Consider the following 27,091-nt stretch of genomic DNA (forward strand, 5'->3'; position numbering starts at 1 on the left):
GCTAAGGAACGGTGGATTCACATCCACAGGGTTAAGAAGGGGTACAGGAACATGGCACGGAAATACGCGGCTGCTCGGAAGGATGGGACCTGGCACGCGATGCCAGAGGCTGTAGGACACACAGACAAAGCAAAGAAATCCAAGGCTGGCGGAGTCAAGAGACCAGAGACAGTGGTCTCACCTGTTGTTCCCATCCCAACCACTGCAGCAATTCCAGGTACCAGCAGCCAGGGGCCGGCTCAAGCTGCACCCAGCCAGGGAGCAGCCCAGACCACAACAGCCCAGGATCTGGGGGCACCCACCACAACGCCGCCAATGGCTGAGACCCAAAAAGAGATACTCGTTGAGCTGGCCAGGAACAATAACTTGCTCCTCGATGTACGGAATGAACTGATTACCCTGAACTGGCGGGTGAATGACATTGCAGTGAAACTTGGAATTCCGTAAACCTGGACTTCTTCTGCCCCACACCCCTCTTCTGCCTTCCCTCCTTGTTCTTAGTTATTTTGTTGTATATAGTTGTATAATAGGATTTAGATGTAGATTAGTTTTAGATTAGGTATAGTTAGTTTAGTGTAGTGAGATATTGTTAGGTTAAGATAGTGTTGGGGCTAAGTTTATTTTCTTTTTGGGTGGGGGGTTTATGTCCTTTGTAGTTTGTGTAGTAGGGTTTAGTTAGTATTACATGTGTAGTTTAGTTTAATATGTGTGTAGGGATTTTAGATATAGTGTTAGTTTTAGTGTTTAGTGTAGTTTTAGATAGGTTATATTTCATAGAATAAATACTTTTGAATTGGTTACTACTTGCATTGGTGTCAGGTAGGTTTCAGAGTGTGGGTCTTCACACATTGTATGCTTCTCAGGTCATCAGTGGTGTGATCCCTGTATGTGTGACTTTGGATGCAACCTGTTACTGGGATGCATGTATAGTGTTCAGTAAACCTTAGCTGTGGTATCTGTTGACTTGCATGGTTGACAGATTACATTGGATTTATTGTGTATGGGCAAAATCTGGGGGCATATTACCAAGGGCATTATCGCCGCATTAGCTGGACTTTTTCCCGCTCATGCGGCAATTATTTTGTCGCCCTATTACCAAGCTGTCGCTAACACCAGTTAGCGACAGCTTGTAGGCGATAGCAGGCATTTAGGGGCCCACTTAACATGTCAGCGATAATTATCGCTAATGACATGCAAAGTGGGCGTGCCAAGATGTTAGCGCCTGAAAACAGTTGCTAACATCTCTAACTCCTATTAACAACTTTTGGAAATATTCGCGCTAAGTGTGAATATCTCCAAAAGCGAACGCCTGCTAAAAGCAGTTCTTAGCCATGTTATCCAATGGAAGTTGGATAACATGGCTAAGAGCATTGTCACGATAATGCATGTATATCGCTGATTTTTCAGCGATATTCATGCATTTTGCAGGATTTTTACCGCTTTTGAGATAAACCTTGATAATATCATGGTATCTCAGCGGTAAAAACTCCTCGGTGCTGGGCGATAATTATCGCTATTGCTTGGTAATATGCCCCCAGCTACTTAGCGTTCTGCTATATTGCACTAAATGGCAAGACAGTCCACAGTTTTGCTAAGTTGCTGGCGTACTTGTGCATTTTGTTGCAATTTGAACAAATATGTGCCCACATGTGCCTGTCACTTTGCCAGCACACCATAATGCAACAAGGTCCCTTGAGTGTACTGCCCGTTATAGTGTGTACGGCCGAGAAGATGTTTCATACTGCTAGTGTGTGGTGGAGGTTGCCAAACAGGGAGACATTCTTTGGGAGTTAACATGCATCTTGTTTAGAAGGGGTCAGAGACCAAGCAGAGCAGCAGGTGAGGAGAATGCAGGCACCTTGTCACAAGAGCTTCACAGGGATGGGGCTTGGGAAAGTAATGGACGCTAATATATGTTTGGCTCTGGACCCCAGAATCCTACAGATGTCCAAGATTGCTCTGCTGCGCGTGTTGGTACATAGCCATTCAGATCCTGCTCAGTGTGTTCATGCGCATGCAGCTGCTGCTGATGGACAATGTCCCATCTCATACTTAAATGCCCCATACAGGACTATGCTGGCGCTGGGCAGTAGGGTGCAGGGGCATGCAGGTGCTGCACGCATGGTACATGCACATACCTGTGCCAAGGGGGACAGATGTTTGTTGGTGCTGTGTAGGTAGTTATGACTTTACATTTTGACTGCACTGACAGTGTTACCACCCACACAGATATGGAGCATCCAGGCACAAGACTTCATGGTGCAAGGGCATGATCATGCTGTGCGTTACGGGTATATATGTACTGGGGGCAGGGGGTAACTTGGCACAATATGTGCTCACACCCTGAGGGACCACAGGCAATTGTGCTAAATAATATTTTCACACTGGGAGGGCTCAGGGGCAGTTCTGCAGCATGGGGCTCAGACACACAGGTCTCCCAGGCAGTTTAGCTGCGCCACCCTCTGGTTCCTCACAGCACCCTCTGGTTCACACCTGCCACCATTTTGTTCTTCATACCACCCTCTGGCTCACCACTGCCACCCTCAAGCTCACTACCCACCCAGATTAATTCCTCAACACTGCCAGACATCTCCACTTCCAGATCCACACCAACCCCAACACCACCCTCAGAGGTACACTCATCTCCAGCTCCCCAGACCACATTGTCAATTGAGCAAATCCCTCGCCTACTTCTCCTGCAACCATGCACTCACCTCCACAGACTACATCCTCCTCGTGGAGCTGACATTCCAGCTCAGGAACAAGAACAACACCAACTCCAGAAGCCTGTCGGCCACACTAGCCAGCCTCAGCCTCAGCCAACTCGTCACCCCACCCACCCACCCTTCCACCCACGCCGCTGGTCACACATTGGACACCACCTTCTACACAGGCACCCAAGTTACTTTAGTACACAACACCTGTTTCCATAGGACTGTACCGTGCTGCATCCATTCCCCCTTCAATGTACAGTCCACAGACCACCGCACACAATGGGTAACTCACCACTGCTGGTGACTGTAGACCAGCTAATCACCACCCTTACCCACAGGCCACACAACAACTCCACCAACTCCAACGCTGCAGGCCGCCACCTCAGGCAGTGTATGTACAACTGTGACAACACACTTGTGCCACTCAAGGAACCCTGTTAAACCCACACCAGCAGGCCAGCCGCCACGTTCACCAATGTGCTGGTGTGTATCCTGAGTTGGATGCCGGAAACAGGAGTGGTTATTGGTCACCATATGCACTCCAGACAACCACGCAGACCACAAGGATGCCACACATACATCTCCACCTCTTGTGATTGGCCAAGGGTTGCTCCTTCTAAACCTAACTGGATGACAACACACACGGGAGCAAGGGTCTCTTCTGCATCGTAAGGGAACTCTCGGGCTCCAGCGCCAACACCTACAACTTGACTCCCTGAGGTGAACTGTGCAACTCACTAGCCATCTTCTTCTACTGCTAGCTCACTGATATCCATGACAGCTTCAACACGACACCCACCCAAACTATGCCTGGGCCCACCTCCCCTGTGTACACCAGCAGCGCATGCCACCTGACCTCCCGGTCCAATGTCAACAGCTACAAGATGCACAAGGTTATGTACTCCATCCACTCACGTTCCCTGTCACACCGATTCCCACACCACGTATATAACATGGCAGATGCTGCTATCTGAGCTGACTACAGTACAGCAATATTTCCATGGAGCTTGGAACACAACTTAATCTACACCCTCCTCAACTAGCCGAAGCCAGGCCACATGGACCTGAAGTGCTTCCAGCATTTCTCCCTGCTCCTGTTTCCAGGGCCTATCACTGGGAATTGTTCAACATGCAACTGGCCCACCACCTGGTAGACAACAACATCCTGTACCCATCCCAGGCCTGAATCATTCAAGTCCACAGCACCCTGCCAGTAATCATGTCTGCCACTGACGACATTATGTGCCAACTGTGCAACAGCAAAACATCTGCCCTCATCCTCCTGGTGACGTGTCCCTATGCCAGCATGACCCGGGCTCTCCAGGACTTGTTGTACAGTACATGAGGGTATGCACTGTAAAGACTTGCATGGTACATGAATGCCACTGTGCCCATCCACCCACTTCCACCTGTTCCTGTTTGACACTCACCCTGGTGTTGTTGTGTGACTTCCAGTACAGCAGTATCCTGGCCTGTGGCTCCTATAAGTCTCCTCACTGATGACGTTCGCTACCAGCTCCTCCAACTCATCCAGCTCCTCCTGTGGAGCTGGTCCACCGCCTCCCGTCGCACTTGCTGCCCTTAGGTTTGCTCCCAGTTTCTTTTTTGTTTTGCTTTTTCGTATCGTGCCACCGCTTCTTATACTCGTCCACTGTCCTCTTGTGCTCCCCCACGGCATTGACCTTGGTCATGATGTCCTGCCATATGTCCCTTTTCCTCGCCATGGTGACGCTGGAACTCACAAAGAGTTCCTGCTGGTGTCGCGTCACCTCTTCAACCAGTAGCTGGTTCTGGAGTGAACTTTGGGTTCCTCTTCCTCTTGCCCCTTCCCTGGGTCTCAGCCTGGCCTTCCTGGGTGTTGTTTGTGCCCTCTGCACTAGTCCCTGGCTGCTCACCATCATTTTGAATATTCTCCATGTTTAGCAACGATTTTAGGTTTAGCGGGCATTTTTTGGTCCCGCTAACGCGTTATATGGTAGCCTTGGGCCTATTGGTTTAGCGATAATCATCGCTGATAGGCCCAACGTGAATTTTCTCACGTTAGCGTGCGACGGCTTAGCGTCGTCACGCTAGTTTTACCGCATGCTTTTATCGCATTTCTGGGGAAATATCGCCACCTTGCAGGGTATTGGTAATGCCTCGCTACGGCGGCGATATTTCCAGGCGATGCTTGGCGATAAAAATGTTCCCGCTAAATATCGATAGGGATATTTATCGCATGTTATTGGTAATATACCCCATTGTTCTTTAGCAGAACATCTCAAACTGAAAATAAGGATTCAGCCTGGCGCCGCGTGTGGTACCAACTTGCACTGTTTTTCCCAATGTGTTGAATTCCTCACACTTTATTTCAAGTATGTGCAAGCACGTTTCGGTTTTTAAATGGATTTCAAAATTCAGGGTGCTTCAAATATTTCAGTCTTGTTTCCACCCATTAGGCGTTCCCTACATGCATTTCACTATAGGGCGGAGACCTTGATATGCCACCTAGCTCACAAGAATCAGCCTTGCATATTTAGCCAAGACCATGTTGCATCATGGGACATTCAGTATTGCTTTTAAAAGTGTAGAAACACAAAATTCCAAAATGAACGACCTGGTCTGACTGTAAGTATTAAGTAAGATGGGCTCCTTATCAGATATGCAGACAACCTATGTTACAGGCGCTCTCTACTAGAGTTTGATCCACTGCGCATGCGCGACGGATCAGCGCTCCAGAGACGCCGACCGACACGAGGATCTTCTTCTCCCCAGGAGGCCTTAAAAACCTTCCAGCACCCGCCCTAATTCGAGTGGGACGCAGTGCTGATTGAGCACCAAGCTCCTCCGACAGAGGCAATCACACCCCGTTGGGTCCCTCATCCTTGAGAATACCCACCCGGTCCGTTTGAATAAATAAGTGCTACTTCGTCACCCCCTGTGAGCGCGACCGCCTGCACCCCAGTTCTCCATACCTGTGAAGTGGCCTTGCAGACCAGTAGGATAAACTCCCCCGGCCCTGATGAGAGTCCCCTCATTGTATAGGACTCGAAACGCGTAGGCCCCTTGCAGAGTGCTGCTCCCCCCTAAAACTAATAATTCAAATAACTGTGAATTCTGATACCCTGTACATGTGTATATACAATGTGTGACATTATCTAAGTGGTTGATGACTAATCTTTAATTTTTGTATATATGTATAGATTTATGGTATATCACAGATGAACATTGTATGAGCAGCCTTTGTTGTCTTTGTTTTTCTCTTTTCCCAATCTTTGTGCTGTTATCCCCCTTTTTTTGTGATCATTTTGAAATTTTATGTATATATGGATGCCTGATTTTGTATGTTTGTGATACGGATGACTAGGTGAATGAGTACTGTATATATAATGGTGTAGTGTTGTACAAAATGTACTAAATTGTTAAAAATTGTCCTTGTGAAAAGAATTGAATAAATTGCTATTAACTAGCAACAGTGTAGGTTGGAATCTATTTTTCTAACTTATCAACAAAACTTTCAGGTCAAATCAATATTCCAGTTCTGGCACTTCTTTTTGTTTATCACATCTCTACTGTAACAAGCTTCCTTTCCCAAAGTAGAGTCTTGTTAAAGAGTGCCACAAAACAAGGGTTTCTTTTCAATGGGCAAGGAATGGGGCCAAAGACATTTTAAATGTCTTTATTCCTGTGGAAATGGACATCAACAACAACGCGCTTTGAGCAAACTCTTTGCGTGCAGAGGGCACTGACTTTTTTGTTTTTCAAAAACCCCTGCTGCAGGAAAAGGCCTTTCAAAAACAACAAAAAATGCTGCCCTCCTGGTTTACCTCTGTGGCATGGCAGGCCACTTGCCACTGTGTCATCAAAAGCGCTCCTGATGTCTCAGCAGAACTGCTTTTGGTGAAAGGTTCCAGCAGCAGCCTTCACAATTATCCTTGGCTGAGCTCAGACGGAGAATAGACAACGAAAAGGAATTTATGAAATTAGTGCTGAAGTATTTACAGTGCATTCAAGTACACACTGCCTCGTGACAGGCAACCCGGTTTGACAAATTGCTGCTAGGTTCAGATGCGGAGCTGTGTTGACTGTTCCTTTCTCCTTCCTCAGGTGTGAGGTGTTTTGTCATTCTAACTGGTGACTGATGCTGGGGTACAGGTGAACGGAGGAGGCCAGCGTATTCCAAAGGTGTTCTAACAAGCACATACATGAAGACAAGCTTACTTTATGGGGCATTGTGCAAATATCTCAAAATATGAATCCGCAACTTGGAATGTGCAATCAAGAGCTTGTGTCAGGTCAGGTGACCTCCGATGGCAGGCTCCCCCTCTCCAAAGGTCGGTCTGAGCACAGGTGCACGTCTCCCACGGGTTGTACAATTATATCAGCTTTGGAAGGATACAAGGCCGGGGTGACCCTTGCTGACCCCGGTGATAATTAAAACCTGTAAGTTTCACATCAACTTTCATCACTACAACATCGAGTCAGCCCAGTGAGAATTAGTTCCCAGCGCTCTCACGTTCCCAGTTTCTTGCGTTGAGTAACTGGTTCCTTCGAGGTTACAATACCTTTGGATTCTGAGGCAGCAGAACAGCTTATGTCTTCAGAAAATCAGTAATACCAGAATGCAAAGAAAAACCCTGGCCTGGCTGAAGGACCCCTGCATTGGGCCCCAGAAACCTGAGCGCTCTGCTTCCCAACAGTGCAGACGTTCACCTGCTCACTCAGTGGTATCGAGGGGCGAGGTGGGGCTGGTTGGAGGTTGTGTCTTTAGTCGAGTTAGAGTTTTACTTCTTATTAACCCCAAACACAGAGGTTAAGCCCAAGAGGTTAATTAGAAGAGACTTAGGTCGAAAAAAAGTTAATTGGCATTGCAACTGGCCTCCAAGCCTGCAGGGCCTGGTACTTTAAAGACTCATTAGCCAGGGTTTACCTCGGCCAGGTGCCAGCCAACCCTGCCATGGTTATTCGAGGCCTTCAGCCGGCCGTACACGGAGCTCCCGCGCTGGAAGCTTCTAGGAACACAGCCATTTACCTAATAGCCGCGTGTTCTGCCTATTGGCGGGAATCGTTTTCCAGGTAAATCCATCACCTGTATTCAAGTGCTGGACAAAGGAAATTACATCTGCTAATGCCTCCAAATACTTCCGTATCCATTATAGTAATGTATAACAGGGCTGAAGGGCGTGGTCATGGACAATGGCTGCGTGAAGGGGCGTGGCCAGGAACCATGGCGCGAGAGCCCAATTCACTAGGGTGGCCAAATATGCCGAAATCTGCCGGGACAGCTGTTGATCCGGGGCGCCTGGTCACCCTACAATGCGCTGAGTGCCTCACCGTCCGCTATAAAGATGCCTGACTTCCCACCTCACGAGTAACGAAATCGGCTCCTTTCGCACATATGAACAGCCGGTGCAGGAAGGCGAGCTGGAAACCCCTGCTCCAAGCAACTGATGCTCATTAAGGGGCATCAAAATAGCCCAGGATAAGAACCGCAACAACCCTTTTGTTTTTTTGGTGGAGAGGTTAATGGGTTAGGGGCAGACATGCCTCGACAGTTCTGTGCATGAAGACAGACGCCACTCCTCACAGAGTGATTAAAAAAAAAAAAGTTAGTACCATAGCAGTTTTTTGTGTGTTTTTTTTTTCTTTCACGCCGCAGGCGTCTCAGAGTCAATTCCACTGGGCACCAGTTTTCACTGTGTGTGTGAAGAGGTGCCTTAACTGTACTGGTGTGCTACCGCACAGCAGAACCACAAATAGCCAGAAGAGGGCACCAGACTGCCGCAAACAACCATCATTTTGTCCGTAGCTCTAAAAATCCTTGCGGTGGAGTTTTTTTTACTACAGTGTCAAAACTGATAAACGTCTTTCATTTTCTATGATCTGGAAGCAAGAGATTAGTTCTCTCTACGTCTCCCTCTTAATCGAACATCTATCAAACGGTTTCACCTCAGGAGCGACACCTTCTGCCAGTCATGGATTTTTAGATAACAGCTCATTGAATTCTGGGAGATGTAGTAGGCACAATTGTAACTTAGTAAAAGAGGGAGCGAGAATTCCAGTAGACACATTATTGCTAAATGAAAGTGAAAACTTACTGAATGGACCACCTATGACTTAGGGACGCTGGCTACTGAGATATCCCCCAGCACTGAGAAGATGTGGTCTCACGGCTAGACTTGCCGGCTGTGGTGCTGGAAACCAAGGTTCGGGCCTTTGGGTCGTGTCCACATCCTGTGATTCTGGGAAAAGCACGTAATTCTGGGAAAAGCACTGAATCTCCCCTTGCCTGCCAAATAAAGTTGAAAGTGTCCTTGTGTAACGTACCTGCTGCTCATGTAAAGCGCTCAAATACATGCGGGTCGAGTTTGAGCTATATAAATCTGCCAAAAAAATGGCAGATGGCTAGGGCGGGTCTTACGGACACATGCCAGTCAACTTTTACGGTTTGTGAGAAATCCAACTAATTTACATTTGCACAAGTATATGAAGCTTCCACGGGATAAAGTGAAATTATGCCTAACTACATGAAGTGCAAATCCACCGTTTTGCTCTATATTTTGGTAGAAAATGTGTCATTGGGTCAATTTTTGGTGCAAGTAGAAATTGAAACAAAAGCGCCATAAACGGCAGCTGCTCAAGTTCTGTTGTTCCCGTGTGTTTGCAGTAAATTTTTTTCACTATAGCACATTATTAATTTTTACAGCAAAGGGTGCATAATAATGCAAAGCTGGGTGGTGGTGTAATTTCGGGAATTTGCATAAAAAAACATATTGCAAAAGTCCTGAAACTACACAAATGACTCCGGCTTAATGTAAATTTCACCCAGGCCTAGTCTTTTACGTAGTTGTCACGGTTCACCATGCCATCTATAATACCTTCGGACTGCCCTGTCTTCATAGCCAACAGAGCTGTGAATGTTGTGATTTTTGATCCTGCTTACAATGTTAAAATACAAACTGCAAGTACCAGAATGCAACACGCTGCTAGCGCTAAAATGTGAAGGCTGTCTCGAGATGTCACACAGTCAAGCTTCATATAAACTGTGGTTGGATCAAGGATCCGCAGGAATGGATTGGCTTTAGCATTCGTTTACTCTCTGGGGTTGCACAATTCAGATCCTCAAGGGAAATGGATTTGTTTCAAGGTGCACCGTGCACTTTGCTAAATGCTCAAAATAGCTAGTTTACAAAGAACCGATGTCAGACTTTAACGAAATCCTCCCAGTAACAAATGAGGGTCAGAGCTGAGGACACGTGGTCCTGGGCTTTACATCTCAGTGTCTGCACTGCCTCTAATCAGCCAATGAAATAGGAAGTTAGGCCAGCGGGCAGGGAACTGACATGGTCCACCAAGACAATATGGTTGCTTTGGTCACTTGTTTCTGCTTTGCAGTCAAATAGCCAAGAGCCAGGCAGTACTGGCTTATCCAGTTTAGTTTTTTCCTTGCATTCTGGGACTTGTAGTCCTGGTATCTCCTATATCCTGCTAATGCTAATGCAATGCCATTCTTCCACCAGTGGAATGTTATTGTGGTGATGCTGTCAGGATGTTGGGAATCTGCAGAGAGAAATGACAGTTGACTGGGCTCATCTGCCTATTGGCTGCTCCTGCTGGGGTCTTACTCTGGTCTTGCTCTAGTCTTACTCTGGTTTTAATCTGATCTACTTATGGTCTCCCTGTGATCTTGTACCACCTTGTAATAAACCTCTTTAAATCACCTGAACTGAGTGGACTTGATCACTGCAGAATTTTGGCGACGATCTTCAAAAGAACCTGCATCTTTCACCTCATCAAACTTCAAGCAACTCCATCTTTAGATTCTACAGTCTCTCAAGCTTAACATCTACCTTCAACTGGCATCCTTGACCCCACCAGTGACCTCCCATTGGTCGCCCACTGCATCCTGCCAGTTGTTTCTGTGAGTCTGGGGAAGTGCTACTACAGAAGCTGCCCATTCCCACTTGGGCGTCTACTCCCCACTATCTCTGCGCATCCTGTGCTGTGCCTTCATGTGTGGGTAAGACTCAAATTAAACAATGTCTGTCTTCAGCGCCACACATCATTGTCTACTCCACACTATCTCTACGTCTTGTGCTGAGCCTTCATTAAGGGTAAACCTGACAATCTGTAAGCCTGCCAACGTCTGTGCCTGCCAGCGCCTGCGTCTTGTGCTGTGCTTTTGGTGAATGTAAGCCTGCTTTAATATCTTCACTCCCACACATTGACATTTTTGCTACTGTCTGTCCAGTATCATGATTTGTGTTCCTTGTGCCAACCACGTTGTCCGTGTTTATAAAGTTCCACTAATTTTCAATGGCGTCGGCTTGCTTTCCATTTCAAGCATCAGGAGGACCTGGTATTCACTTTGGTAAAGTCAAGTGTCCTTTTTCATGTAAACATCACCTTGTTTCATGATTGTGTTTGCTGGAACTTTATGCAATGAAGCTACTGCCGCTTGTTATCGTATTTCATTCTGCGCACTCAAAGTACTGCATTTTCCCTTACGATTTTGTATGTTTCTTTTACCTCCAGTCAACGCTTGAGAGGATAGTTATTACTGAAGGCACTGTACAAACTACAAAGGAACATCAATCTAGTTATTAGGGTGCTCTTCTGTTGATAAAATGACTGCCGTTTTTCCTTCGTTTATCTTTTCTGTGCAGTGGCTCATCATTTTCTTTCTCAAGGTGGTGGTTTGGGGTGTTCGTATTTAGAAATGTGGCTTTGCTGTTTTTATTTAGATTAGATGTTGTTACTTTTTTTTTAAAGTCCTGCCAGTCTGTCAACTCGTCCTCGATTCTTCCTGTCCTCTGTTCCACTTCTGACACCCTCTCTTCTACCACCTCATACTTCCTGTTAAGTTTCCTAATTGATGCCTGTATTTTCTTTGTGTCCCTCCTTGCCCTCCGGCTTTCCACCCTGGCCTCTACCTGTATTTGTTTTAAGGTACTGAACATCATTTCCATGGTTATGTTCTGAGGTGTACTACCAACCCCAATTCCGTCCCCAGACTCTTGGTATATCCCAGAGGTCGCTGAATAGTCCCAGGAGAGTTTTTTGTTTTTATTGCTTTCACCACTTCTTCTTCTTACTCCTGACTTCTTTTTTCTTTGGCTGCTTTTATCCCTTGATTGTCCAGAGTTGTCTGAGTCTAAGCTGGATGTAGTGACCTCGGTAGTACTGCCCCCCTCCTGCTCACTCAAGTCTGTTGAGTCTGACCCTTCATTAACAGAGTAAAACTCTGGGGACCCCCCTCTGGCACCTCTGCTCTTAGCCTGCTGCTGTGAGTCCAGACTCGTAGAACTGCCCCAGTTAGCTTTGCCAATGCTTTTCTGTTCCGCGTTTAGTCCAGCCTCCACTGACAGTAAGGCATCCATCATCTGAATATTGTTCCTCTTTTCAAGTGCCCCCAGCTCCCCATTCACATTGCCACCCACTCCGCTGCTCACCGTAGTCACTGCTGCTTCTTTTCCATCGATGCCGGCAGTTCCCGCCTGATGCGTGTGAGACTGTGAGGGCTTCGCTGGTTGCCCAGCAACCATTCCGCTAGCGTCCTCGAGGACGTCTTTCGCTTCCGCGCTCGGAGTGTGGATCACGGCGCTGGTTGCTTCGTTCTCTGTCTGCTGTTGCTGTTGCTGCTGGCCTGTTTTGGCAGAGAAGGATTCCGTCACGGTAGGCTGCCTCATACCCGCCGCGTCTTTGGAGGTGAGGGGGAGCGGGTTTATTCTGTGCGCTCTATGTTTCTCCTTCTCCCTGGCAATCGCCGCTTTAGCTGACGGCGTCTCCTTCTGCTGAGTTAGTATCTCCGTATCCATCTCGGCATCCGCCGCTTGTGTCTTCTTTCCTGTCAGCTCATTCTTCCTTTGTTGAGCTTTAGATACCACGATCCCTGGAGCCGGTGTCTGCTTTTTACCTGGGGCAGCCGTTTTCGGTATAGCACCCGTGGCTGAAGCTACTGGCACCCCCTTGTTGCGATTGGACATCTTTAGGCTTTGCTGCAGGGCTCCGTTGATCCACTTCTTCCACTTCTGTGAAATTGCAGCAATTAACAATGCGAGGCGGCGTTTCCCCTTAACTCCGTCAGGGTTATACTGCGTCAACCAGCCTTCCAATATGAACATTTTCCTTACTCATCCTCTTCTTCGCTCTACCCACATGATACTATGTGGCAGGAGAGAGAGCAGAGTGCGACTGCTCCCTACAGCGTTGTGGCGGCCATCTTGCCCTCTGGCAGGACTTTAAAAATGAACAAGGGAAGAAAATGGAAGATCTCCAATGGAAGATAGAAGATTTTGAAAACCGGCAAAGACGGAACAACGTTAGACTTCTTGGAATTGAGGAAGGTTTGGAGGGGCAAGACCCCAGGGGCTATGTTATCAAGCTATTGAAAGGAGCTCTTCCGGACTCCCAGTGGCAGTGGGAGTCGGAAATCCAAAGAGCGCATAGATTTCCACTAGTGCTGAAGAAAAATCACAGAGCCCAGCAGAATGTATTGCCAAGAGCAATGCTTGTGTTCGTAGGAAACTTTCTTGCAAGACAGGAGATCATGGACAGAGCAAGACCAGATGCCAAGAAGTCTTTCGATAATGTTACATTTTTTGCCAGACCTGACTTCTGTCATGCGACAGTCGAAAGAAGATGGAGGCTACGGCAACTGATTTCCCCCCTGCAAAATGTAGGCGCAGAGGCATATTTACTCTACCCAGCAAGATTAAAGGTTGTTAATAAAGGGCAGATTAGAGTATTCATGTCAGAGATTAAAGCAGGAGAATACTTGGCTGAGCTCACAGAGCAGAGAGGGGGAAAGAAATAATAAAGAGAGAAATACACTGAAACCACCATAGAGCATGATACTATCATACTCCAGGTGACATATAGGGGTAACAGGGAAGGGCAGGAGAGAGAGGCGATCCTACAGCGGAAGAGGCCACACATAGGTCAGGATTGACCTATTTGCCCGTAAAAGGGGGGGAGGGAGTCAGGGGGAGGGGGGAGAGCTGGGGGGGGTGAGGGGGGGGCAGGACATATGGTTAAATACAACACGCAATAAGGAAACAAAGGAATATAATGATTTTGAGGAAAGAGTTCTGCAGGCTAAAGCTTATGAGAATAAAAAGTGGTGTCAAGTGATGGAAAAATATAAGATATGTCGATGGCTCTGAGGATTGCCTCTATAAATATATGTGGTCTTAATAATGGAGGGAAAAGGCAGAGAGTAGCAGCAATGCTAAGAATGCTAAAATTAGATATAATATGTCTCCAAGAGACACATATCGAAGGAAATAATAAATTTTTATTGGAGCAAATGGGATTTGAGGTGTTAGCTTGTACTAGACAAGAGACCAAAACTAAGGGAGTAGCTATTTTAGCTAAGAAAGGGGTCTGTAAAATAAAAAGAAAAAAAGAAGATTTGAATGGGAGATGGGTTATACTTGAGGGTGAAACTAGTACAGGGTGTTGCACATTGGTGTCAATATATGGGTCTACAGAAGATGACCCTGAGGTTATTGAATTTTTGGATCACGAATTGTCTCTTTGGCCAGAGCCAATTATTTGCTGTGGGGATTTGAATATAAATGGGCTGAACGGGTTGGGTAGGTCGGGTATGTCGGGTGGGGAGGTATACGGGGGGAGGAAGAAGAAGGCGTGTAAGGCTGTATGTGATTTTATGAGACATAATGCGTTGATTGATCTATGGGCACAGAGCCACCCACCAGGTACGGGTAGTACATATTACTCAGCACCTCATCGTTTGGTTGTCAGATTAGATTATTTTCTGATTTCTAGCACATTAGTAGATGGTAGTCAACTAGAAAGACTGCCTAGGTTGTTATCAGACCATAACCCGCTGGTATTGACGTTACCAAATAAAATGGCAGAGGAGAGGAAGAGCTATAATTGGACCTTTGAGAGAGGACTTTTGAAAGATGAGGGTTATGTGAAAAGAATGGCAGCCTGGATTAAACAGTTCTGGGAAATTAATAGAGGGACAGCATCACCTGCTATGGTCTGGGATGCTTTTAAAGCAGGTATTAGGGGGGAAACCCTTTGCTTTACGTTGCAACGAACTAAAAAAGAGAGAGAGGAAATGGAAACTAGGATAAGGGAATTAAAAGATCTAGAAGACTCTCTAATAACAGCAATCAACATGAAGGAACCGTTGGAAGATTTACTGCTAAATATAGAACTGAAGAAGGCAGAGGCAGGTGAAAGTGTAGCAAGAAGGGCTGCAGCTAGGTATTTAGCCAAAAGAGAGGAGGGATATGAATACAACGAGAGAATTGGGCATCTCCTGGCTATTAGAACTAGGCAGAAGGCAGCGGCAGGAGAGATTAAGGAAATTAAAAATGAGGTAGGAGTGGTGGTAAACAAAGTAACAGACATACAGGATGTGTTTAAGAGATTCTATACGAAGCTTTATGAGCAGGATATTACTCGAACTAAACCCGAGATAGTAGAATATTTGAATATGATAACGCACCCAGTACTGGAAGGGGATGAGAAGGAGAAATTGGAGAGGAGTTTTACAGTACAGGAGATCCAGGATGCTGTGAAAAGTCTACCCTGTGGGAAAGCTACTGGCCCAGACCAGATCCCGGCTGAATTTTATAAAATATTTTGGGATGTATTAGGGAAGGATATGCACGAGATTTTTATTCAAGCACAGAGGGGAGAGACAATACCGCACTCATGGGCAGGGGCTGATATCATTGTTATTTTAAAGAAAGATAAACCACCTCTAGAACCTGGGTCATATCGTCCTATAACACTTATGAATGCGGATGCCAAAATATATACAAAATCACTTGCATTTAGGTTAAGTAAAGTTATAGAGCACTTAGTTAGTACTTCGCAACATGGTTTTATTCCAGGGAAGGGCACTACACAGCACACAAGGCAAATGATCACAATTCTGGACGCTATGGAGGTTGCAGGGGATCCGGTCGCGGCTATATTTCTGGATGCAGAGAAGGCCTTCGACCGGGTCTCTTGGGACTATTTATGGAAGGTAATGGAGCAATACGGGGTGGGTAGAGGGTACATCAGAGCAATACAGGCTGTTTATTCCAATCCTACGGCCAGAATAAGAATAAATAAAGGGTATAGTGAGAATGTACAGATACAACGAGGGACGCGTCAGGGATGCCCAGCATCACCGCTATTATTTGCCCTATATATAGACCCCATTTTAAGGAGACTGGAAGAAAATAATAGGATACCCCCAATTGTTCTGCATGAGAAGAGATATAAGGTATTTGCGTACGCAGATGATGTGGCTGTCATCACCAATAAGCCAGATATAGCAATTCCAGAGATAGAAAGAGAAGCATCAAAGTTTGGAGAATTCTCAGGATATAAAATCAATAAAGGGAAGACCCAGATAGTGCAGAATAACCGGATGATATTCCAGGATAGTAGAGTTGTGAAGGAAGCAACGTACTTAGGAATAAAAGTGACGGCAGATCTGGACGCGCTGGTAGACCTTAACATGAGACCATTATTAAGTAAAGTCAAAGAGAATACAGAGAGAATGCATAGATTACATTTGACATTGATGGGAAGAATAAATGTAATCAAAATGATAACATTCCCCAAATTTCTATACTTATTCAGGGCAATCCCGTTATATTTTGATCATAGTTGGTTCAATAAGATAGAAGCTATGGTGAATGCATTTATTTGGGCACAGGGTAAAACCAGAAGAGCATATAGACATCTTACAGTATCAAGAGAAAGAGGTGGGTGGGGGGCGCCTGATTTTAGATTTTATTACTGGGCGGCAGCTCTACAGTACTTTCAGGGATTAATAGGTGGTGGTAACTTTGAACATGGAGGTAGGACACAACGGTTTTTTAATGTTTACACAGTGTTGTTAGGGGATGGGGCAGTAAATGGATTCTTGAATACAGTTGATTTCACCTACTTCAAGCACACAAGATTCAAAACTCTCAAAGCCGCATATAATATCTGGAGGACGATTTCAAAGAAAATAGGGATAGGAAGATACAACAGGTACACACGGCTGTATAATAATAGATCTCTCCCGGGGGAGATATTTGGAGATACAGTAATGAAGGGGTGGGAGGATAAAGGGATCAAGAGAATTGGGGATTTATTGGATCAACAGGGCAGAATCATGCAGTTTCAGGAGATACAAAACATCTTTAGGGTAGGGAATAATAGTTTCTTTAAATATCTTCAGGTTAGAAGTTACCTTGCAAATAAACAAGGTGGATCTTTGGGTTTCGGTTCATGCTGTTTAATGGATTATATAGAGAATAGTGAGCATTGCACAATTCGGTGTTTATATGCAGAATTGGGAAAGTATAAAAGTGATGACAGGGATAAATATGCGAGGAAGTGGGAGGGAAAAATTGGTTTAAAACCAGAGGGTTTTCAACTATCGCTTGATTTGGGTCGAACCACTTTATGCTCTACAACCTTACAGTCACAGCACTATAAAACTTTGTACTCATTGTATTATACGCCGGCAAGGTTTGCACAATGGGGAGGTACAACAGGAATTACGTGTTCTAGGTGTGATGATAAGGATGCAGATATAATTCATGTATTCTCAAAATGCCCGCAATTGTACTCTTTAAAAAATGATATTGAAAAATTTATTGACGTTTCATTAGGATATAAAGTAAAGCTGACAGATGAATTATTGTTGCTGGGGGTGGAGACAGGGGAAGATGTTATTCCCATCGAGTTTATGTTTATGGTAGCCGCGGTATATCGTATATGTGTTGCAACATTATGGCTTGATAAAGCACCACCAACGTTTCAAATGTGGATTGCTAGACTATTGGCTACATATAATATGGAGAAAGCAATATATGACAGGAAAGGGAAAAAAGGAAGATCTCTGGGTAAGAGGATTTGGGACCCAATTGAGAATTGGAAAAATAGACCAATAAGGTAGGGAGGGGAGGAGGTTAGGTAGGCTTATGAAATGAAATATGTCAGTATTTGCGAATGTTTAATTGAATAATGCGTGTTGTAAATGTAATTGTGATTTTTGAAGAAAATAAAAAATTTTAAATATAAAAAAAAAAAAAAAAAAAATAGATTAGATGTTGTTACACAGTGCCAACTCTCATCTGGTCTTGGACATTTAATTTCATGTTATTCCATGCTACATTTCTTTTTTGTAATTTTTCACATACATTGCACTTCCTTACATGAAGGTTGTTGTGGCATATCATATCTGTGACAGCCAAACTGTGTTCTTTTACTGTCTACTTATTGGCCGTAGCGTTAATTTTCATTGTGTATCAGGTATGCTTTTAGTGTCCCTACACAGGTTGCTTTCAGAAGCTCGGGTGAGTAGTCGCTCACCGGCGTCCATGGACCCTAGGTATACACCAAGTTGGTAAATGCCTTCAAGAGTCCATTACACTATTCTGTATAGCAATGGGTTTTAGTCCCATCTGCTCTCTGTACACTTGTACATGCTTCTCATGTGTATTGTTTGTTTGCCCTCTTACAGGGGATCAATGCAAGGGTGTCATTCCTTTTTGCATTCCAAGAGATTGGTCATGGGTTCCTACCCATGTGTTCGGGTTCCTACCCAAACACTGCAATTTCTACCCTTTTACAGGGGAATCATGCAAAGGTTACAGTCCTTTTGCACTAGAACGGGTTCTTACCCAAAAATTCCGTTTATTGTTTGGAATATGTCTTGAGTACCTACTCATATGTGCTGTTTAACACAGTTACATTACTACAGTGCACAGTATGGTTTTTCCACACAAATTTTGTTCTTACACTTAGATGTGTATGGGGAGTGTTCCCAGTTTTGTGCACAACGCATCTCTATCCCAAGAGATTAGTCATGGGTTCTCACCCATGCATTCTAGTTCACATATACAGCTTACGTTTTTACCCTATTTGAGTGAATTTCATGCTTTCATTGCTAAGTATTTTCGGCTTACATTGTATTTTTATTGCGATTTTTGCACTGTTATCTTTGCATTACATGTTTATCATTGCGTAACGATAATGGTGTTTAGATGGGGAATAACCCTTATTTTTCCTCCTCTTCCGTGTTTCTTTCTTCTTTTCTGTTTTCCTTCTGAGGTCTTCTTCTCATGTCTCTTGTGGATTCTTGACTTTCCTCTGCTTTTCTGTCGTGTTTTCTTCCTCTGCGTTTGTCGCAGCCTGTAGCCTTGTGTTTTGTTTGTTTGCCATTTTCAGCCTCCATTCATTCATGTTCTGGCCAGTGGGTGTGCTTTGGGGTAGACTGTTGTGTTTTCTTCTATCTTTTTCTCTTACGTTTTAGTTTTTTCTTCTTTTCTGTTGTGTAAGAAGGGAGGATGGTTTCTATGGTTGGTTTACTTTCTTCGTTGTTTCTTGATTTCCCTCTTGTTGCTCTTCTTTCGATGTTGTTCTCTTATTGCTCTTTGTTGGTTGTTCTCTCATTATTGTTCTTCTCTTCTGTTTCTAGCTATTTGTTTTCCCGTATAAGAAAGGGGGATATGTTATATCCTGCTAATGCTAATGCAATGCCATTCTTCCACCAGTGGAATGTTAATGTGGCCCTACCCCCTTGCCTTGCCTTCCTAGGATTAAGAAGGCAAGGCAAGGGGGTAGGGCCTTGTCAGTGGCTGGCCCGAGGCTGTGGAACATTCTCCCCAGAGAGATCAGACAATGTAGGGATCATCTTCCTTTTAGGAAGAAACTAAAAACTGTTTTTCTTCCAATATTAGTTATATACCTTATTGTAATATTGTAATATCCCTACTTTGCAGGACCTGCTCTGTTCAAAGATGACGCCAGAGGCGCGGAGATACTCCTTCGGGAGTCGATTCCCAGCGCGGTACAAATATGTAATAATAATAATAATAATAATGCTGTCAGAATGTTGGGAATCTGCAGAGAGAAATGACAGTTGACTTGGCTGAGCTGCCTGCTGGCTGCTCCTGCTGGGGTCTTACTCTGGTCTTGCTCTAGTCTTACTCTGGATTTAATCTGATCTACTTATAGTCTCCCTGTGATCTTGTACCATCTTGTAATAAACCTCTTTAACCCCTCCCATGCTCATGCCGAGCTTAGCTCATCATGGCCCGTGGAACGCTCAGGTGCGGGTAGAATTCCCCTACAGTGCTGAACGTTCCACGGGAGCCAATGCACCTGTGACGAGCTCAGTTCGTCATGAGCACAGGAGCGCCGTGCCTCATGCGCGCCCCCCTCCCCTCAGCACAGCAGGTGAATAATCCTCACAGCGAAGGGGTTAAATCACCTGAACTGAGTGGACTTGATCACTACAGTATCATAATGGGATTAACAAGACGTAACAGAGAAGTGGCCATTCGTCCAAACATAATGATCTCTATTCGAATAGTGTTCGAGGTCAGACAGCTGGGCCTGGTCGGGTAGGGACATCAGCGAGGCACCCGTGGCCTGCTCTGGAGTGCAAGTTGGGTTCTGTGGACCTGAGATTCTGAAGTATCAAAGCAAATGGCAGCAAATGCGCCTTGATGAGTTGTGGGGACAAAGGTGGTTCTTATGGATCACTGCAACATGGAGCAGCTGTTCTCAAGAAACAAAAGCCAGTCCAATTGCCTCGTTTTAAGCGCACCAGTCACAATCCCTGCAAGATGCAACGTTTTCCCTCTGCAAACTTCCTGAAGTTTTTTCTGAAATTTGTAAGCTTCACAAGACTTGAAACGATGGGGAATTAAAAAAATTATTTCTGGAAATTTCTTACAAGTATTTTTGCAGAAAAGTTCCAAATAAAATAGACATAAGGTCACACAATTCCCTCTCTAAAAAAACAGACCTGGCTTTTGCTTAAACTGATGCCCATACTTACAAAAAAATCAGGCCAGGGAATGTCCACGTATCACCCATGAAGTGCCCCTGGACTCAAAGTAACACAAAGCGGAGCACAGCTTAGGGTTACTTTCCAACGCACATCCTGATTTGCATTGCATAGTAAACCTCAGCATAAGTAACACAAACACGAGGCAAAGCATTCTCAAATCAGGTTCTGGCTTTGCTTGTATATCAAAAGCCAATGTAGCTATTTGTATAGTGTGATATGGGGGTCCAGCAGGGGAGGCCAAGAAGAAGTCTAGCTGGCTTGTTATGAATCAAATTAAGTTCTGAGTTGATGCTTATGAACATCAAGGTGAAGAAAGTAGGAATTGCTAAGTCTGAGTCAGCGACTGCTTTAACAACAAAAAGAGCCGAATGAAAGAAGAAGGGAAAGCTACTTAAGGATCCTTAGATGATGAAACTTGTGAAGTAGCCTTGGTGATCTAGAAAGAACAATCTAGTTTCATCAAAATGAGGATGGAGCACGGTAGGAAGCCAGAGACAGGAACACGCTGACAGGACAAACCAACGCAGGGTTTTCCAGATAGAAGCGGCAAAGGATGGTCCGGCACAGGAATGAAGACCCTTGACCTTATCGATGGAGAGTCAGCGCCCAACGGAAAGTGCAAGTAGGGGGGTTAGGGTGAGGGGTGGATATACCCATCGGATACGAGACTTGCTAAGAGGGGACCTGGTACAAGGTTTGGAACTGATGGGTTTAAATGATGTGATCTGACTGGGATTGATCAATACGATCAGTGGATGGCTAAAAACACAAATTAGTTGTAATGTGGACCGGGGGATGGGAGTTGATCACCCCGTGCATTTCTAGCATTTCAGGGGGGGAGAGAGGCACTCTGCCGTGTTCAGGAGTGGGTAGTTTTAAATCCACGGGCAGGGAGGGGGAGGCTGTTGAGGGGTTGGGCGTCGAGAAATGTTTGCAGGTACATTGTGTTATGGACCGGGGGGCAGGGAGGGGTGATGGAACTAGGGGGTCTGGAAGTTGGGGATGTTGATTTTTTGACTGTATTATTGAAGGAAAGCTTACTAGTATGTTGTTAGACTTCAAGCATTCAACGAGTGGGATGGCCACATTGACTTTCGGACGACAATTGCTACCTGAGTGGGTTTATGTTTTCTCTTGCATCATCATGACCCGTGGGATGGAATGAGGGGTGACACACAGCTATGGGGAAGGATAGTGAGAGATCTCTGGCAGTACTATCCTGGAACGTGAATGGATTGTTTGATAGAATTAAGAGGGGAATAGTTCAACCGTGCGTGAAGAGGCACGTGTGGTCTTACTGCAAGAGACCCATCTGGTAGGTCAAAAGTCCAAAGCCCTCACTAGGTGGGGGTATAAACTCTTAGCACATGCGGACTACACTAGGGGCTCACGGGGCACAGCTATACTGGTGAAAAAGACCACACCCCTCATTGTACACAAGAAATGGGCAGACACTGCAGGCCGGTTTGCGGGGGTGGAGGCCCAATGGGATGGGAAAGACATCAACATACTTTCAGTCTACATCCCGTCCACTCTGAGCAAGACAACACTGGAAGACCTGGGCAATAAGCTGACTGGACTCCAGGAGGTCGTACTGATTATGGGGAGAGACTACAATATGACTCTCGGGGATACTATCTATCGCCAGCCACCAAGGCAGCACGACAAATCTAGCGACCTCCTCTCGGGTTTTTCACAGGCACTGGGTCTGACGGATGTGGGTCAGGCACTCCATTCCACCGACAAACTGTTTACCTTCTTTTCCAACGCCCATCATAGTTTGGCACGTATTGACTACTTCTTCACACATCTGTCCTCCATTGGTAACTTTGCCCAATATAGAGTCCTACCTAGAGGGATCTCGGATCATTCTCCGGTTTGGACAGAATAAACGCCATGGGAACCCCAGCCACGATAGTGATTAACCCATGGCTCCTACACATTACAGACATTAGAGACAAACTTCTTACAAAGACAGAGAACTACTTTGCTGAGAATGTGGGCTCTGTTGAATCCACGCGCACGATCTGGGAGGCATTCAAAGTGGTACTCAAGGGGTTAGCCCGGTCGTTGAAGACTGGATATTTTACCAAAACAAAGGAGCTCCTGACCAAAGTGGAATCTGACCTCCTTGAGCTGGAGAGGGAGCACTCACTGGATCCCTCGCCTGTCACCAATCATAGACTTCATCTGAAACAGGACGAATTTCGGATTAAAACTAGGAAACCTATGGTAGCCAAGCACCGCGCAATACAGCACAGATTTTACAAGCTCAGGGACAGGACGGGCAGGACGTTGGCGTGGCTGGTGAAGAGAAAGCAGGGCTCTCGATGGGTTCCTAAACTGACGACGCTGGAGGGAGCCGAGATAGTGCACCCGAAGGAAATAGCGGAACGATTCGCCGATCTCTTTGAGAAGGTATACTCCCCCTCTAATCAATATACAGCGGAGGACTCCTGCCAGCTCCTTAAAGACAGTAATGTCCAAAGCCTTACAGAGGCAGATTGGGAAATTATGGAGGCAGATCTCACAACGGAGGAAATAGGTAAGGCCCTGGGACAACTCAAATCAGGAAAAGCGATGGGGCCTAATGGCGTCCCGGTAGAGTTTCTGAAGGCCATGGCCTCTCTGACGGTGCCACACTTGAAAGCCATGTATGAGGAAAGCTTGGAGGAGGGTCAGCTACCATTGGATCAATGACTAGCTATGATCGTAGTTATTTATAAACAGGGTAAACTGATGGAAGACTGTGGCTCTTATAGGCCTATTTCATTGATTAATGTAGAGACGAAGGTGCTAGCTAAAGTTCTGGCGAATAGGTTGGCAACAGTAATTACCTCACTGGTCCACTCTGACCAGTCGGGTTTAATGCCAGGGCCTAACACAGCCCACAACCTCCGTAGAGTACACAACGTAATGGCCGGGAGACCATATATTGAGGAAGACGCAGCTATACTGTCCCTTGACGCCTCAATGGCGTTTGACTCCATAGAATGGCCATACCTATTTGAGGTGCTACAGAGGGCGGGGTTGGGTCCCAAGTATGTGGCCTGGGTGAGACTCCTCTACACTGGGGTACTGGGCCAGGTAAGGGTTAATGGCTTCACATCCCACACGTTTGAACTCCATAGGGGCACAAGACAGGGATGCCCACTGTCCCCACTGATCTTCGCCTTGGTACTAGAGCTGCTTGCGGCCTGGATAAGGAGAGACGTGATGGTTTGTGGCATGCGATGGGCAGCCGACGTAGAAGACCGCATAGCGATTTACGCGGATGGCATCCTGCTTTATTTGACATACCCCTATAGATCGATCAGTGTGGTATTGGATATATTCACACATTTTGGTAAATATTCGGGATACGCGATTAACTGGCGCAAATCAGTCCTGTTTATGCTGAAATGAAAGGTGCTGCGTCTCCTGTCACGATGTGCGATAACGGCTGGGGATTTGTATTTCCTCAGACCACGCCTGTTTTTATGATTCAAATTTGGCCCCACCTCTGGCCAGGTTGCGGTCGGATGTGAAACATTGGAGGACCCTGCCCTTGACGCTGGTGGGGAGGGTGGCACTTTTCAAGATGCTGGCCCTTCCGCGCTTTCTCTATGTCCAACATAACTGTCCTCACAGGGTCCCAGACTCGTATTTTAGGGCTATCGAGAGCATGATAACCACGCTGCTGTGGGACGGCAAGGCCCCCAGAACTGCAAGGCAAACATTGACGAAAAGCTGGTACGATGGAGGGATAGCCCTCCCGGACCTGCAGAGGTACTACTGGGTGGCGCAACTGGTGACTGTCAATCAATGGATGTATCATCCTCCAGATGACCCAGCATACGCCCACGACAGATACCAAACTAACCGCTCTGGCTATCTGGGGGCTTGGTATACCACCGACAGGAAAAACAAGGGGAAGTTCTTCGGACCGACCAAACATATTCTCGAAATTTGGCATCTGAATACCTCTCGACTGGGTTGGGCGGGTACTCTCTCGTTGGCCACACCACTATGGTTTGCTCAACGGCTAGGAAGGTTAGGCTATCAGCCCGGATTCGACAAATGGGACCTTATTGGACTATCAACAGTGGGGGAGTGGGTTAAAAAAGGGGCAATATTGACATTCAGAGAACTCTAGACAAAATATCAGATGGCGCAGGGAGAACTGTACAGATACCTACAGATCAGGCATGCGCTGCAGTCGACTTTTCCATCTTTTAAAGACATACCGGAGTCGTCGCCCCTAGAAGATCGCTTGCTTGACGGGCCTCTCACCATGAAGGCAATATCCCTAACTTACAAGAAGCTGAGTAACAACCTCCCAGACACCTTCCCGAAGCTCAGTCAGCAGTGGCAAGATGATGTAGGCCCTATAGAGGATGACGACTGGCAGTCGGCTCTGATGACCCCACGGAAGCAGCTATTACCCAGAGGTTTCACCTTATTCAACTTAGAATACTCCATCGGTCATATATGATAGGGACAGTCCTGGCTAGGATAGGATCCAAACCTGATGACAGATGTGTGAGGGGATGTGGACAGCAAGCCACATTTTACCATAAACTATGGTCCTGCCCCAAGATATGCCCCCTGTGGGAGGGAACCACGACTCATATGCACACAGCCCTGGAGAAAGCTATAGCACTTACACCACTGCTCGGGCATTTGAACATCTGGGAGGCTACTGACCTAACAGAAGAGGAAAGGCAATTTGCAACGCTGGGATACACTCTGGTCAAGAGAGAAGTGGCTAGGGGCTGGGGAGACATGCGCCCACCTCGTGTCAACCTGTGGGGCAAAGAAATGGATAGATGTATGCTGGCGGAGACTGAGGTCTATAAGGCTCGGGATGCCCCAAGAAATGGGATAATAAGTGGTCACAGTGGAACGAACACAGGGGAGATATATGTTTGTCACCCACAACTGAAATGGAAATGCGAAGGCAAGAGACACTGGCAGGAGATATGTAATGAACAACTTGTGATTAATGTTCTAACTGTACTATCTTGATGAAAGTATGCAACGTGTCGTTCAGTCATGTAATGTACTACTGTGATCTTACTAAAATTGAAATAGAGGATCTTTGCTGTGAAAAACAAACTAGGACCCTTATCTAAAGAGATTGCCAATGTTCCAAATAGAATATGGACCACCGATAATGAACTCCTCCATTGTGTCTGAGTTTAGTTTCATGCACTTATTAGTCTTCGAGGTTGCAACAGCAGTCAGAGAGTTCAGAAAAGTATTTTGAGCTGATCAAGGGTCACCATCCATTCTGAGAACACTTTGGGTATCATCAGCATAAGCCATGAAATTCATTTTGAAGAACTTTGTTAACTTGGGCAAAGGGGCAACAGAAATGTTGAAAAGCGTGGTGCTAAATAATGAGCCAAGAGTAACCCGATAAGTTAGTTTTTGAAGCCCGGATTGACAGGGAGAAACATTAACGGTGTGGACGAGGTCCTTCAGGAAGGAGCAAAGCAACAGGCTCACAGGCCTCTGGAGTCTGGATACTATGACTAGATGAGACACAGTGTTGAAGGTTTCACTTTCAATTTTGGCACTTGGATCACTCTAGACTCGGAAGACGCTTCACTGTGGTTGCGGATCTCGTCCCTGGACTTATCCTGGACAATACACGACGTTTCGTGCATCAGACTCGAGGACACTTCATTCTCCTCCCCCCCCTCCGCCAGGGTTGATTTGAGTTTATCGCTCGGAGGCCATTTCACAATTCTCTCTACCTTACAGATAGGCACAGAAGGGACATTGGGAGCATAGCCCGGCATAAAGTCCTTATCTATTGCCTGTAGTATCGGAGACCACTCTCCCGGCTTGGACATCGACCGGTGAGTGCGTTGAGATGGCGAGCAGAAGTTAAAAACCACCCAGTCCAATGTCATGGACCGATATGCCCAGGTTAGGGGTTCGCCCAGCTGACTTGGCAAGTTGCAGGAGGAAGCAAGGGATTCCTCTGCACCGGCGACTGAGTTGACTCTGCAGGACATTATGGCCGCCATTGACGGTATAGATCGTCCCTTGGTAAGCAGATGGAGACCCTGGCGCAAAAATTATTGATGTCAATCTTATCCGCACTGACCTCGCAAAGACAAACGAGAAGGTCAAATCAATTACAGACAGAGATGCGGAACTTGAGGGCCTCGAACTACTCTGTTGTCCGCCGTCTTGAGGACTTCGAAGGGAGGGCCCGAAGGATCAATGTCCGTATAATCGGCGTTCCGGAAAAAGCAGAGGAGCAAACGGCCGATCTTTTCATTGAAAACCTGATTGTGAATCATCTACAGCCCAAGGGACTGAGTAAGTTCTTCACTGTGGAAAGAGCACACAGAGTGCCTGGTGGAAAACCGAAAGTGGGCGCCCCGCCGAGGCCTATAATAGCACGGATTTTCAATTTCCGTGATAGAGACGCTATCCTCCAGACATCTCGAGCAAGTGGACCCCTGAAGTTTGAGAATTCAACTATCAGCTTTTACCCGGACTTCACACAGGCGGTTCAAAAACAAAGACTCTGTTTTCTGGGGGTGAAAAGGAGACTGCGGGACATGGG

The sequence above is a fragment of the Lissotriton vulgaris genome, chromosome 11 (assembly GCF_964263255.1).
Source record: "Lissotriton vulgaris chromosome 11, aLisVul1.2, whole genome shotgun sequence".
NCBI classification, from domain to species: domain Eukaryota; kingdom Metazoa; phylum Chordata; class Amphibia; order Caudata; family Salamandridae; genus Lissotriton; species Lissotriton vulgaris.